General features: G+C 47.4%; 1 pseudogene; it reads right to left on the reverse strand.

Moving 5' to 3' along the window:
• The window catches only part of LOC122906416, a 43,651-nt pseudogene extending 34,925 nt beyond the window's left edge, over positions 1–8,726 (reverse strand).
• Positions 8,727–14,583: the final 5,857 nt, after the last annotated feature.

Below are 14,583 nucleotides of genomic sequence, written 5' to 3' on the forward strand. Positions count from 1 at the left end.
ACACAATTCCTTCATGTCCTTCAATTCCCTCAGAGGTCACCTTCTCACTGAGGCTCACACTTACCACTCCAGTAAAGTAACCATCTTCCTTGTTCCCACACAGATGGTCTGTCCCTCACTACTAGCACATATGCCCCACCAGGCAGGCCCATTTTGTCTGTTTTCACCTCAGTGAGGTGTCCTAGATGCTACAGTAGTGTTCCTGTGTCTGATGTTCAATTATCACTTGGAGAAATGATCCGCAAAGAGCACTTCTCTCTTCTACATGACCCTCAGGCCACAGCTGTGTGTGGCAGCTGCCACTTTTCTCACCTGTTGAGGTCTCCTCCACATCCTCATGTCCTCCTTCCCACCCCACCACTACTGCACAGCACAGGAAACAATGACAGTTCTTCCTTCAGAAAAGTTGTGCATAGTCTATGGGTCATATACTCCAGACAAATGTGGATTCAGATTAGACACTGCTTCATCACTCTATGAATCAGGAGCAGAACCAGAAAAAGGATCACTAGGGCCAAGGGCAGGGGGGCAGGTAGGTGAGCACAAGAGATAGAAACTAAGCAAAGATAGGAACTAAGCAAACTAAGCAAAGAAACTACCAGATCCTGTCTCTAACTTCAGAGTCTGTTTTCTAGAAGATATGGGGGGGAAGGATGGAAATAATGATCCAGGACTGTCCTAGAATGAGAAGAGATGGGATGGGTCTGAAAACTCATCTCTCAATTTCACAGAGATTCCTGTGTACAGGAGCTCACTGGGCCTTGGGACAATGAAAGGCCAAAGGAGCCCTGGGGCTGTCACAGACTTAGGGACACCAGAGGAACATGAGATCAGAAGTCTTACAGGAGAAGAACAGCCTAAGTCTCCAAAGAAAAAGAAAAAAAATGGGAGGGAGACTAGGAGAAGGAGGGGGATGGGGTGGAGGTGGAGGAGGAGGAGAAAAGACACACAAAACTTGGGTCTGAGTCCTGACCCAGTTCTGAGTCTAGTCTGTCCTGCTCACAGGAAGCTCTTGCTGCACAAGGTTCTGGAGACAGGCGAGATCTGAGTCCCTGTGACCCCAGGGCCAGGTGGGACAAAGTTACACTGAAGGGACAGGGACAAGGGAGCAGTGATGATGACCCAGCAGTGGAGGGACCATGTCAAAGCCCAGGATGCACCTAGCACAGGCTGGACACAGTCCCTCCATGCTGGCTCCTCACAGCCTCTCCTGTCCCCACCCCAAGAGGAAGCCCAGCTAACTTGTGGAACCTGGAAGGCTCTCAGTGCTTCTGTTTATTTCCTCTCTGGAACATCAGGAATCCTCTGTTTTTTTAAGTAACCCATCAACCCCTCCAGGCAAGCACTGAAGAAAACAAACTGCATCCAGAACTTTAAATTTCAACCAGAGATTAAGAGCGGCAGCTCCCTGGGAAGAGAAGCGCAGACAGGGATGGAGAGGTTCCCTCTGCTGGAACGGGGAGCAGATGAGGGAGAAGAATGCAGGGCAGTGGGGGGCGGAAGGCAGGAGGGCAGTGGGGGACAGAGCGGGGGTCCTTGGACATAGCGGGACACGCCGGTGTAGAAATACCGGAGCAGGAGCCTGCGGGCGCGGAGGGGCAGAGAAACCGCCGGACCCTCCTCTGGGCACCCTGGGTCAGGTGGTGGGAGTCCTGAGGGAAGAGGGAGCGGGCACCGAGTGGGGGAGAGCAGGGCGGAGACCGGGGAAGACCAGGGAGCACAGGCCCTGGCAGAGCGGGCCTGGGGGCGGCTGGGGGTCTGGGGCGGGGGCGGCGGCGAGGCGTCTTCTCCGGGGGTCCCGCATTCCCTCAGTGAGGTCCCCTCCCTCCCGACCCGCAGCTGCCTTTTCCTACAGCTCCCGCCCTCAGCCGCCCAGGTCTCAGTCACGGCCAGGGCACAAGCCAGCGGCAGGACTATGTTTCGGGACCTCAAGTCCCAGAACTGCATGGTCCAAGAAGTAGCTGCGTCCTGGTGGCCCCGCGAGGACTTTAGAACGCAAAACCCCGGTGCCGCTGATTGGCTTCTCCAGAAACCTGACACCCAATGGGAGTGCGAAGAGTTTGCGCGTCATGGGTATCTGGGCTGGAGAAGCAGACACAGGCTGTGAAAGGGGGAAATGAAACCTGGGGAGATGGGGACTCCCTGGCGCTGGGCTTCCTTACACCACTGCTGCCCTTGCTCCTGAGACTCTGAAGACCAGTCCCTCCTGGGGATCTGAAACTTTGCCTTGACCCATCTCCTCCTGCACGGTGATCAGATAATCATTTTGTCACCCTGTCTTCTGAGAAGAGGCCCGGCAGAGACCCTCAGGCTGGACTCAGCCGCTTTTCTCCGCAGTCCTTTCCGGAATATCTGCTGAACTGGACTTTCTTACCTCTAAGCCCTCACCTCTGTCTCTCTCTCTGGACTCTTCTAGAGAAAACTCACCCCAGGGCATTTGCTACCAGAGAGCACGCAGCCTTGGGAACAGAGATGGAGGATCAGGGCTTTCTCTTTACACCTGGAGAAGCTGGGTCTGGTGCACCAGCTGCAGATTCTTACTGAGCCCAGTCTCCTTTTTGTGGATCCACTGTCGTGGTAGCACAGTCTTGATAACCCCTGAACATCAGCAGTCTAGTCCATGAAAGTGATTTTGGCCCCTTCCCACAGAAATGGGACCATACAGCACAGCAGTCAGACTCACAAAGTTCTTCAGTTTCCCCAAACAGTATCAGTCACTGCTGTATTCTGAAATAATCTTCATTCCCTAGCCTGGAGATTGTCTGTGACTGTCCTGGACATACCCTCAGTGCAGGGATGCACAATTGTTATCGTGTATTTCAGCTGGGAGCCTGTCCACGCTTGGATCACCTGGAAGTGGCAAGTGTTCAGAGCAGTAGAAATGCACTTCCCCCGTGTCTGTGCATTCCCTGTGTGTGAATCCAGACCTAAGGCATGGGCGTTGTTATTGGGGCTCTAGGTATTATCTGATTACCATGAGGAGGCAACTGTTTTTCAGGCAGCCCCACAGAGTGCAGTTAATACCAGATGCACAGAATATCTTGCTAATCCCTTTACATATCTATGAATTAAAAATCTATATACCAACATATTTAAGTCTGAGAATTCCACTGTTTTAGAATTTGTTACCTTTGCTTCTCTCCCTCAGCCTGCGTCTGCAGCCCTTCTCTCTGTCTCTCTCATCTCTTAGGTCCTCCCCTCCCCTTGGTCTCCACCATCTCTCACTCCTGAACTAAGGCCCTGGTGCCTCCCCATCATCTGCCTCCCAGGGCCCTTGTCCCCACAGGGGTCAGCGATCCGGCTGACATGAGTCAGCTCATATCATGTTTTCACTGAAAATGCTCCAATGGCTCCATCTCACTCCGGAAGCCTCTAGAATGTAGAGAACACTAGCACAGGTGCTTTGGACTATTTTGGTGAAAACTGTATCTACAGAACAGAAAGCTATTTCTGGTACATAGTAGGCACTAAATTAATTGTTGAATGAATGAATGAATGAATGAAATATGACTGTATTAGAACTTAATTCATTCCATAAAAATCACAAAGGGGAATATACTAAAAAATCGAGAAAGATTTTGTTGCATGCAACTAGTGTGCACAGTAGTTCATAAATTCATTTTGGGGGAAAAAGTGCTATGTGTTTATCTGTTACACAGTGAGCCTGGGTATTCATGATCTATTACTGCACAGCAGATTACCACAACTTCGTGGCTCAAAACAACACCAGGTTTTTGCCTACTGTTTTTTAGTCAGAAATCCAGGCATGGGGGCTCTTGGCTGGCTCCATTGGTAGAGTGTGTGACTCTTGGTCCCAGGGTCATGAGTTTGACCCATGTTGGCTATTAACCCTACTTAAAAAAATAGAAAAAGAAAAAGAAAAAGAAATTCAGGCATGGTGTAGATGGGCTCTTATTCAGGATCTCACAAAGCTGTGTTCTCATCTTGAGGTGGGCTGCTCCTTCAAGTTCATACAGAAATGTTGGCAGAATTTTGTTTCCTACAGTTATAAGGCTGAGGTCCCCATTTCCTTGCCAACTGGAATGGTCCCCATGCCCACAAGTGTCTTTGCCATTTTGCCCTCCATTTTCAAAGCCAACAATAGAGAAAATACTTCACATTGAATCCTTTTCACATTTAGGCTCTTTTTTTTTTTTTTTTTGCTCAGGATGAGCCCAGCCCTTTAAAGACTCACCTGATAAGAACAGTCTAACCTAAGGGAATCTCCCTGTCTTAAGTCAGCTGATTTGAGACCTTACTTATATAAACAAAGTCCCTGCCCAGCAGCACCTACATGAGTGTTTGATTAACTAACTGGGGGGAAGGGGAAGGGGAATAACCAGGGGTACTTACTGCACGTCCTTCATCCAATCTGCCGGTCATGAAGCTCCCACTTGTCTCTTCAGGCTCCTTTCATCCCCACTGATACTAACGAGCTAACTCTAGGACCTCCATTCCTGACATGATCCCTGCCCTGTAGAGGAAAATACCCTCAAATTTCTTAGTGATGCAGTTTCCTCTTGCCAGCACCTTGGCTTTGGGGAAAGGTGAGTCTTCTGGATCTTCTTGAAGAACATAATACTTTGGTGGGTGTTCTGGCCTCATATAATGCCTGCATTCCACATGTCCACTTCCTTCAGCTTCTTTATCCCATCCTTTACTGTCTGTCTACTGGGGTAACTACCAGGTCTACCTGTGGAGAGTTGGACGCTTTTTCCAGTCTAGATAGAGTGACCCCAACAGTGAGATTGCCCCATGTCCTGGGGTTCTGGATAAACCCACATCCTGAAAAGTGCCCCCAGTCAATGCATTTTTCCTTTGCCAGCCTGACATTCTGGTTCCTTGTTCAAGCACCCACAGAATCCAGTCCCAGAGCTGCTGCTAATACTCCTACACATGCATGCTTGGTAGTTCTTGCAATGCTTCTGAGTGGACACCACATGCATCTAAGGATGAGACTTCTGCACCATCTTCCAGCACAGGAGGTGTTAACCATTACTAGAGAAGGGCGAGCCTCCTCTGTGTGTCCAGAGGGTACTGAAGGATATCCACCAGAAGGAACTTGATCAAGTTTGCAGGATCTTAGGTTTATCCCTTGAGGGCACTGACTGTCACATCACTAGGTCTGCCATGGCTAAGTGTCCAAACCTCTCTGGAGTTCTTCCACTCTCCCATTATGATTCAGCTGTCATTCAGCTCTGTGCACCTTCCTCTATAGGACATGGCTCCCTCTGTAAGATACTGTAGAGGCTCTCTTGTCTAGCTACTCACTGCTTATTAATAGCCCTCAGATTCCCAGGATCTTTCTATGATACATCAGTAGAGATCACCAGTAACAGGCCACCTCCACTGATTCTGCAGCGCCCCCCCCCCCATTACTTTCCACCAGCTTCTGTCATCCCACCTGCCATAGCTTTCCCCCAGACCAGGACAGTTTCTCAGCTCACCTCCAGCAACAACTGCAATAGTTTAGCTGCCCTTTGGGTCCCACCTTCCAGCCTGGTCAGTGGACTCCTGGTCTGCCAGGCAGTGAGCTTGTCCGCTATCCCCACCTATCTGTCTGAATTCTTGGACCATTCCTGATGCCACTTGTGTTTCAGTGTTTGTGGGGAGCAGACCCCAGTATAGCACGGTAATGCCAGGAATGTGTTAGGAGAAAGCCTTCTAAGAAAACATGGGGAAGGAGCCAGAAAGGCTGGGAGAACCAAATTTTGTAGTGAGTCTGAATCCGAGAGAAGGAGACAGAGAAGGAAAGTTGGCTGGAAGTGTCCTAGACCCAGTGCAGAGTCAGGCAAGTTCATCAGGGTGTCGAGGAGCCCTGGAGCCTCAGTCAGCCTGCAGAAGAGGAAGAGTCCTGCTTCAGTTTCCTTGCTGTTCTCAAGCACTGGCTGGAGGAATTGCATAGGAAGTGGCATCTTAGAGCGCACATGGCATCAGAGTTGAGAGCACACAGCCGGGGCCAGGAATCTGTTGCACTCCCTCAAGCTGGCGGTCAGGGATGTGTCTTCTCACAGCCAGCACCATAATCTAGTTGAGATCAAACACCGATGATGAAAAAGAGAACAGAGGAAGAATTGCCGGACCAGTACCTGTAAGTAGAAAGGAAGGGATGTGGTCTAGGGCAGAAGCAGAGGGAATGCCTTTGCTGGCACCAGCACAGATGGGTCACCTGTCGTAAAGGCCTGGAAGGCCCATTACATGGGGACAGATGCGAGGACATGAGTGGATGGTGGGAGAAATCTGTACATTTGTCCCCAATGTGTTCAGTGTGCTTGGTGACATAGAAACAAGATCATTAGCAGAAAGAAGAACAGGGAAGTGTGTGCCTGGGTGGCTCAGTCGGTTAAGGAGAGCTGCCTTCAACTCAGGTCATGATCCCAGGGTCCTGGGATCAAGTCCCACATGGGTCTCCCTGCTCAGCCTAGAGCTTGCTTCTCCTTCTCCCTCTGCCTGCTGCTCTGCCTGCTTGTTTTCTCTCTGTCGCTATCTATCAAAAAAATAAATAAAATCTTAAAAAAATGAAGAAATGAAGAACAGGGAAGGGATGTTGGGTGAACTGAGAGCCCAGATACCTCCAGGGCAGGCGTGCCAGGTCAATGGGAGATGAGACACCCCATGGGAGAGGACTGTGCAGGGAGCCAGGTCCTCAGGGGGACCTGATTTCTGTCGGAGCTGCGAGGTGAAGAGTACACCCTGAAAGGATGTGGACATTTGCCAATCATGGGCTGAGCATTCCAGAAGGGTCTCCCTCAGCTCTGGGCACCTGGGAAGGGCCCCAGACACCAGGGGGCGCCCTCATCCCAGATGACGTTCAGAATGTGAACTCTTTTTCAAAAACCACACTGATGCACCCCCTGTGTCGACTCAGAGTCACATAGACAGGGAGGATGTGGTACACACATGCACACCCCACCCACACACCCACATACCCCCACACAAATAGAATATTATGCAGCCATAATTCAGGATGAGATCTTGTTATTTTGACAATGGATGGAACTACAGTGTGGTATGTCTGCTAAGTGAAGGAACCCAGACTGAGAAAGACAATACCATACAATTTCACTCATACATGGAATGTAAACAACAAAACAAATGGATAAAGAAACACACAAAAAACCGAATCAGACCTGCAACTATAGGAACCCACTGATGGTTGCTAGAGGCAAGGGGGTGGGGGATGGGCACAATGGGAGTAGGGGAGCAGGAGACACAGGCTCCAGTTCTGGAATGAAGAGTGATAGGAGTGAAAGGCACAGCACAGGGAATCACTGTCACATCATGTGTGGTGACAGACGGCAGCTACACTGTGGTGAGCATAGCGTGATCACAGAAGTGATCAGTGTGTTTTACACTTGAAGCTAATGTAACCTTGTGTGTTCACTATGTTCAAATAAAAAAATTTAAAGAAATTAGTTAGAAAGAATAAAATAGAAAACATACCAATTTTTATGTATGGGTCATGGATGTTTTAGTTATCCTACATTCTTTGAAAAACTTCTCCTAATTTCACAACTTCTAAGTATTCTATATTTTGTAAAGTAAGAGTTTAACAATTAAAAACCAGCAGTTAATGAACAGGGAAAAGCCATACTGAAATAAAAAGAATACATGAAAACACTGGAAACTCTAGATGAAATGGACAAATTCATAGAAACAGAGAACTGATGAAGAATAATCATGAAGAAACAGCCAACCTGACAAGACCCATAACTAGTAAGAAGATCGAATCAGTAATCAAATCACAGAGATGTGCTGGATCAGGTGGCTTCACTGGTGAAGTCTACCAAACATTGGAGGAAGAATCAACACCAGTCCTTCTCAAAGTCTTCCAATGATGAAAAGGAGAGAACTCTTCCTGACTCATCCATGGCACCAGTGGGTCCAACATCCCAAAGCAGGCAGAGGCACTACAGGAGAAGGAAAGCACCTGACTCTGACTAGCCTGTCACCTGGGCTCCGCAGTATGGTACATGAGTCTCAAGCCCTTATAGACATCCTCCATGAATCCTTCCCTAAAAGATCCTCAGCCCAGACTCTGAAACTTACAGATACTACAGATGTGTGTATATTTCATTTTAATATTGTTTGAAAAAGTCTGATAAATGAGGGAATGGGGGGTTCAAGAGGAGTGGTGATGCAGAAGGGGGAAGTCATGGAGTAGCATGGGGATGCAGGTGGGAGTAGTGTCCCCCCCACCTTCATGCCTGCTGTCATCTCCTGAATAGAGTGTCACATTCCAGAAGGGATGGGTGAGCCCTCTCCAGTGGCCGTACACCTGCTGAGAAAAGATGGCGGTTACAGTAAGTCATGGAGAGGTCATGTGTTGTTGGCAGAAACTCAGATGCCTATACATGCAAGGGTTTGTGTGGGATGTGGGGTGAGAGGGTAGACTGGGGATGCATAAAGAGAAATAATTGGATGAGAGAGGAGAGGGACTCCACACAGAAATAAACAAATATCCCAACATGGAAACAAGGTCGGGGGCATAAAGTTGTTATGCAGCCATCATGCACTGGGCACCCCCTTCGACTCTGTATGGTTCAGGACACATACACTAAGGAACAAGGAGACTGAAGGGTTGGAGAAGCCATTTCCTGAGATCCAGACTCGCTGTAGGAGATGTGCATCTCATTGGGCAGCTCACTGCTACTGACCTCAAAGTGACCATGCACATCAGTGAGGATCTTGGCATCATTTTCATCTGACACAAACGTGATGGCCATGCCTTGGGGCCAAGCTGGCCTGCTCGGGCCACCTGGAAGGAGGCAGAGGTTAGCCCTGAGAAGAGCCCATGGCAGGAAGACACCCAAAAGGAGGGATGAGGATGTAAGGTGAGAAGACATAGAAAATCAGGGGGTGGGAGGGGCACTAGGATGCTCCATGGGTGTAGAGCTGACCCCATGCCTGTAGGTGTGGGAAGCCTCTGGCATGTGGTAAGTTGGTGACAATGTTCACCCGCTCAGTGTTCATGCCTTGGCGAAATAGGTTGGTAGTTGCAAGAAATCCTTTTTGAAGATCTTTAAATGGCTGATACCAAGAAAGTCCTTATGAGAAAGGAAATTAGAGAAATGTTGACAGTCCCTTCTCCCAACAGTCTGATTTCCTCCCATGGGCAGAAAACTTCTCTCATCTCTGAATCATCGCTCCTCCTGGGGCATCCCTCGGTGGATAAGGGCTGGGGAGCTCTCCATCAGGAGCTGGGCCACCACAATGCAATGCTGCACAGACTTCGCAGAGGTCTCTGCCTGTGTGTGGAGAGAAGGGGGATGTGGGTCCATGTGTGTAGGGGAGAGAGAATATGCACTAGAGCGGGAGGGTTCAGTAAGTACACTCCTCTCCATGATTCCCTCTAAGCCTCTCTTACTCCCTGATATATGCTTCCTTTTCTGCTCTCCATATAACTCTTTCCCCCTTTCCTTTGGTTCTGATTTTCTTGAGCAGATTGGCCTCTGAGAAGATACATAGAACAGTAGTGAAATTTGGCAAGCATGTTGAGAGGCAGGAATGAGGTACTCCATGAAAAAGCACTTAATATTGGATGTAGGGTCTGGAAAGTCCACGACCAATATTCCTGCTTATGAAACAGACCTACCCTAATTCAGGGAAGTAGTTTTACTTGATCGATAGTTTACACCATTGATAAGCTGAAAGAATCCTTCTCCTCAGGGAGTGATACAAGAAGAAATAAATTCAAGAACCCTAGCAGGTCCAATGTAGATTGGGATTTTTTTTTAAGGATTTTTTTTAAAGATTTTATTTATTTATTTGATAGAGAGAAATCACAAGCAGATGGAAAGGCAGGCAGAGAGAGAGAGAGAGAGGGAAGCAGGCTCCCTGCTGAGCAGAGAGCCCGATGCGGGACTTGATCCCAGGACCCTGAGATCATGACCTGAGCCGAAGGCAGCGGCTTAACCCACTGAGCCACCCAGGCGCCCCTAGATTGGGCTTTTTAAGAATTAAAAACCCTTCACAGTTTTTATGTTTTAGGTTTGCTTTGCTTATTGGGATTAACATTTACTGACTATCTGACCGTGAGAGCCATGGCACAGAAGAGCAGCCCCCACCTCGCTCCTGCTCAGCCCCTTGCATCCATCAGAAACACCACCAGTTTGGCCAAAAATTACATTTTTAGTCAATCCTCATCATTCTCAGATTCTGTATTTGCAAATTCTCTTAGTTGCTAAGAATTGTTTTAACCCTACTATCAATACTCATGGGACTTTCACTGTCATTTGGGGACTCACACAGAGCAACAAATACAATTAGTCACCTGACATGCATGTTCCCAGCTGAGGTGAAACATTTTTGTAGAACCTGGAAATGTGCTTCTCAAACTTAAAAAGTTGCAAAGACACTCTGGTGTCTTTATGGTCTTACTTTACCTAAAGCAACACAAAGTATAAAGCTAGGATAATCAGAATAAAATTGTCACAGAGATGAAAAAGGAGACCAGTGTACAAAACAAGGAGTTTAGAAATGATCCCAACTATATGGGAATCCTGGATTGTTGACACAAGTAGGACTCTAGGAGAGAGGAGAAAGGATGGAGTTTTCAATAAAAAGTGAATCGACTACTGGCTATTCAAAAAGAAAAACCCTAGATTTGAACCTTTTCTTCACACCATACACATGGAAAAACAAACGAAATAAAATCCATAAAATTTCAGAAAAGTTTACAAAAAAACTTTATGATTCTGATTTAAGAAAGAACTTGTTATGCAGAACATAGAACACATTTGTGATAGAGAAAAAAATTCATGTATGTTATTAGCTTAAAACTGAAAACTGCTGATCACAAAAGACATCATTAGGAAAGTGAAAAGATAAGGCACAAATGAGGAGAAATTCTTTGCCACACATGTTAGCAACCAAACACTAGTCCACAGGCTATGTAAGCACTGCTCCGGTCAGTGAGCATCAGACAGACTACGTATAGAGTAAATGCCCCAAAGCTTCCCATTTGCCAAACTCAAGTGGCAGCCAGAAGGCACTGGAACATTTGGAGAGCTCAGTCCATACGTGGTCCATGGAGGATGGTCTCCCACGAGACAGAGCACAGTGAACCCTGGGAAAGGGGATAATAAATGGGAAAGGGACAAAGAAGAAATCTAAAAGATAAACATGCATATGGAAATGTGCTTTCTCTCCTTCACTGAGGGAAATGCAAATTAACACCCTAATGACAGCATGAATGCGCCTGCCAACATACCATGTGTAAGAGCCAGTCACAAAGGACCGTGTGTTGTATGATTCCAGTTTTTTTTTTAAAGATTTTATTTATTTATTTGACAGACAGAGATTACAAGCAGGCAGAGAGGCAATCAGAGAGAGGAGGAAGCAGGCTCCCTGCTGAGCAGAGAGCCAGATGCGGGGCTTGATCCCAGGACCCTGGGATCATGACCTGAGCCGAAAGCAGAGGCTTTAACCCACTGAGCCACCCAGGCGCCCCTATGATTCCAGTTTTTTTTTTCCAATTTATTTATTTTCAGAAAAACAGTATTCATTATTTTTTCACCACACTCAGTGCTCCATGCAAGCCGTGCCCTCTATAATACCCACCACCTGGTACCCCCAACCTCCCACCCCCCCGCCACTTCAAACCCCTCAGACTGTTTTTCAGAGTCCATAGTCTCTCATGGTTCACCTCCCCTCCTATGATCCAGTTTTAACAAATGTCCATAAAAGGCAAATCACAGAGACAGAAGGTAGATGAGTGGTTTCCTAGGGCTGGGGAGAAGCAATGGGAGAAAAGGGGGAGTGACACAAGGTTTCTTTTAGGGCTGATGAAAATGTTCTGAAGTTTGTTATATGGTTGTTGCATAACTCTGTGAATATACTGAAAACAACTAAACTGCACCATTAAATCAGTGAATGATATGTGAATAAGATCTTAGTAAAGCTGTAATAAAAAAAAAAAAACCAACCCCATAGTGAGATAGTATGCTGAATCCACTGGAAGCTCTGAGTTGCGCTGACAGGCTGAGAAGAAGAGCTGTCAGGGCAGATGGAGAAGCAGGAAGCATCTGTGATCCATCTCCTTCTGGACAGCAGGTGCACTGGGGATCTGTCTGGTGTGACTGTCGTGGATACCTAGAGTCTATTGAAGGCTTGCAGCTTGCACGGGGAAGGCTTGGAGGGTAAACTGCCTTTTATTTCAGTCATTTTCAGCCTGGCCCCAGACAAGAGGCTACCATCTCCCTGCCCCCAGTCTGTTGCGGAGAGCCAGAGGAAGTCCCGCAGTTTGAACACAGTTTGTGGAAGCTAAGGTGAGCAATTAGGACACTGTCTTCTAAACATCAGGAATGAGTGTTCTGACTGCTGCTTGCGGTTTTGGTCAAGGGCATGCATCGAAGATGCAGGCTATCAGGGTAAAGAAGACTGTCAGGATATTGGAGGCCTGGTTATTATCAAGCCAAGGTCGTTTTTCCCTCTAGTGAGGCACTAACATGAAGACAGTTGGGAGTTTCCTGGTGGAATGTCACATTCCTCCTATCAAGCATCCTTGTTAGTGAGATTTAGCACTGGGACATTTGTAAACTAAGGGAGACTCCTGTCTTGCAGGATTGTGATTTCTGCAAGTTAACTATTTGTTCACACATATCATCGAGGGGAGGGGGTGGGTGGAGAGGGAGTGCAATGTGCCAGGTTTTACTTTGTCAAGATAACTAGATTCAAGGTGGGTACAGCCTTGTTTTTCTTGGCCTCCACACTGCTAATGCCCTCTGCTCCACCTAAGGGACCAAAGCTGGTCTTACTCCACCATTACTGAAGCATGCTGCTTCTGTGCCGTGCCCGTGGTTCCCAGCCACTGCTGTCCCCTGTCATCCCCGGACCCCTGCCACAGCTTGAGTCACTACCGTAAGCCACAGAGTATCTGGTTCTATGAGTGATCTGCACAGGCCCAGACCTCAGGCATTGGTGCCATTGCCACAGAAATTGCTCCTGTGTCCAGGCTCCAAGTGCTCAGTTAGGTCTGTGTACCTCTAAGACTTAGACTCCAGCTCCACTGCCAATGTGAGGTCCAGCACGCCAGACCTGCTACTAAAAGGAATCCCTTTGACTACATATTCTCCCCACAAGCAAGAAGAAGAGGATCCTAGCAGCCTTTGCTACTGAGGACTCCCAACAACCCCAGCCTCCACTACCATCATAGACAGGTGACAACTTGGCAATAAAGGAGACCCCAGGGTCTTTGCAGATCTTGACCTCAGCTGATGGAGGTGCACAGAGACAAAACCATTGCTCCTTTCCCAGAACTGGAGATACTGAACCCACCCAGACAGTGTTTTTGTACCACCCTCATGTGAAAGTCTTTCCTCACATTCCTTTCAGAGGGCAGTCTGAAAAGACTGGGAGAGGTGACTAACACTGCAGTGCATAGACATCAACAACACAAAGCCAGGAAACACTGAACACCAAGCAAGTATGACACCCCCAAAGGAACACAATCATTGTCTGGCACCGACCACAAGGAAATGGAAATCTGTGTTTCTTGAAAAGGAATTCAAAATAATTTTTTAAAAAGATTTTATTCATTTATTTGACAGAGAGAGATCACAAGTAGGCAGAGAGACAGGCAGAGAGAGAGGAGAAAGCAGGCTCCCCGCTGAGCAGAGAGCCCGATGTGGGGCTTGATCCCAGGACCCTGAGACCATGACCTGAGCTGAAGGCAAAGGCCTAACCCACTGAGCCACCCAGGTGCCCCTCAAAATGATTATTCTAATGAGGCTCAGCAAGATTGAAGAGATTAACACAGATACCTTAGAGGCCATAAGAATGGGGTTGATTTATTTGAAGTGTTCAGAGAAAAACCTGCTAACCAAGAATATTGACCCAGCAAAGCTGTCCTCAAGAAATGAAGGAGAGATAAAGACTCTCCCAAACAAAACCTGAGGGAGTTGATCTCCACTAGACCTGCCTTATAAAATAATTCTAAATGGAGTTCTTCAAATGGAAATGAAAAGACACCAATGAATGATGTGAAACATATGTGCCACTTCCTAATGGTGCACGGGAGGAGAACCAGGTACAAAGAAGTCAGTTGTAAGAGAAAGGGAGCAGGGGATGACAGCTGAAAGAACTGTGGCCCGAAACAACTCCTCAGTCCTGTATCTATTAGATACAAGGTAACAGCCACCAAAGGAGAAGAAAGTTATACGTTAGTCAAGGTCTTGTAGGTAAACAAGAAGGAATGTGAGTCATATGTTGATCATAAGTCTTTTTTTTTTTAATTTAAACTTTATTTTTTCATGGTTTCAAGATTCATTGTTGATGCATCACACCCAGTGCTCCATGCGATATGTGCCCTTCTTAATACCCACCGCCAGGCTCAGCCAATCCTCCACGCCCCTCCCCTCCAAAACCCTCAGTTTGTTTTGCAGAGTCCACAGTTTCTCATCGTTCCTCTCCCCCTCCAATTTCATCCAGCTCACTTCTCTGCATCTCCCCCAAGTCCTCTGTGTTGTTCCTTGTGCTCCACAAGTAAGTAAAACCATATTATAACTGACTCTCTCTGCTTGACATATTTCACTCAACATAATCTCCTTTACTCCTGTCCATGTTGATATAAAAGTTGGGTAT

This window comes from Neovison vison, chromosome 1, assembly GCF_020171115.1.
Source record: "Neovison vison isolate M4711 chromosome 1, ASM_NN_V1, whole genome shotgun sequence".
Taxonomy (NCBI): Eukaryota; Metazoa; Chordata; class Mammalia; order Carnivora; family Mustelidae; genus Neogale; species Neogale vison.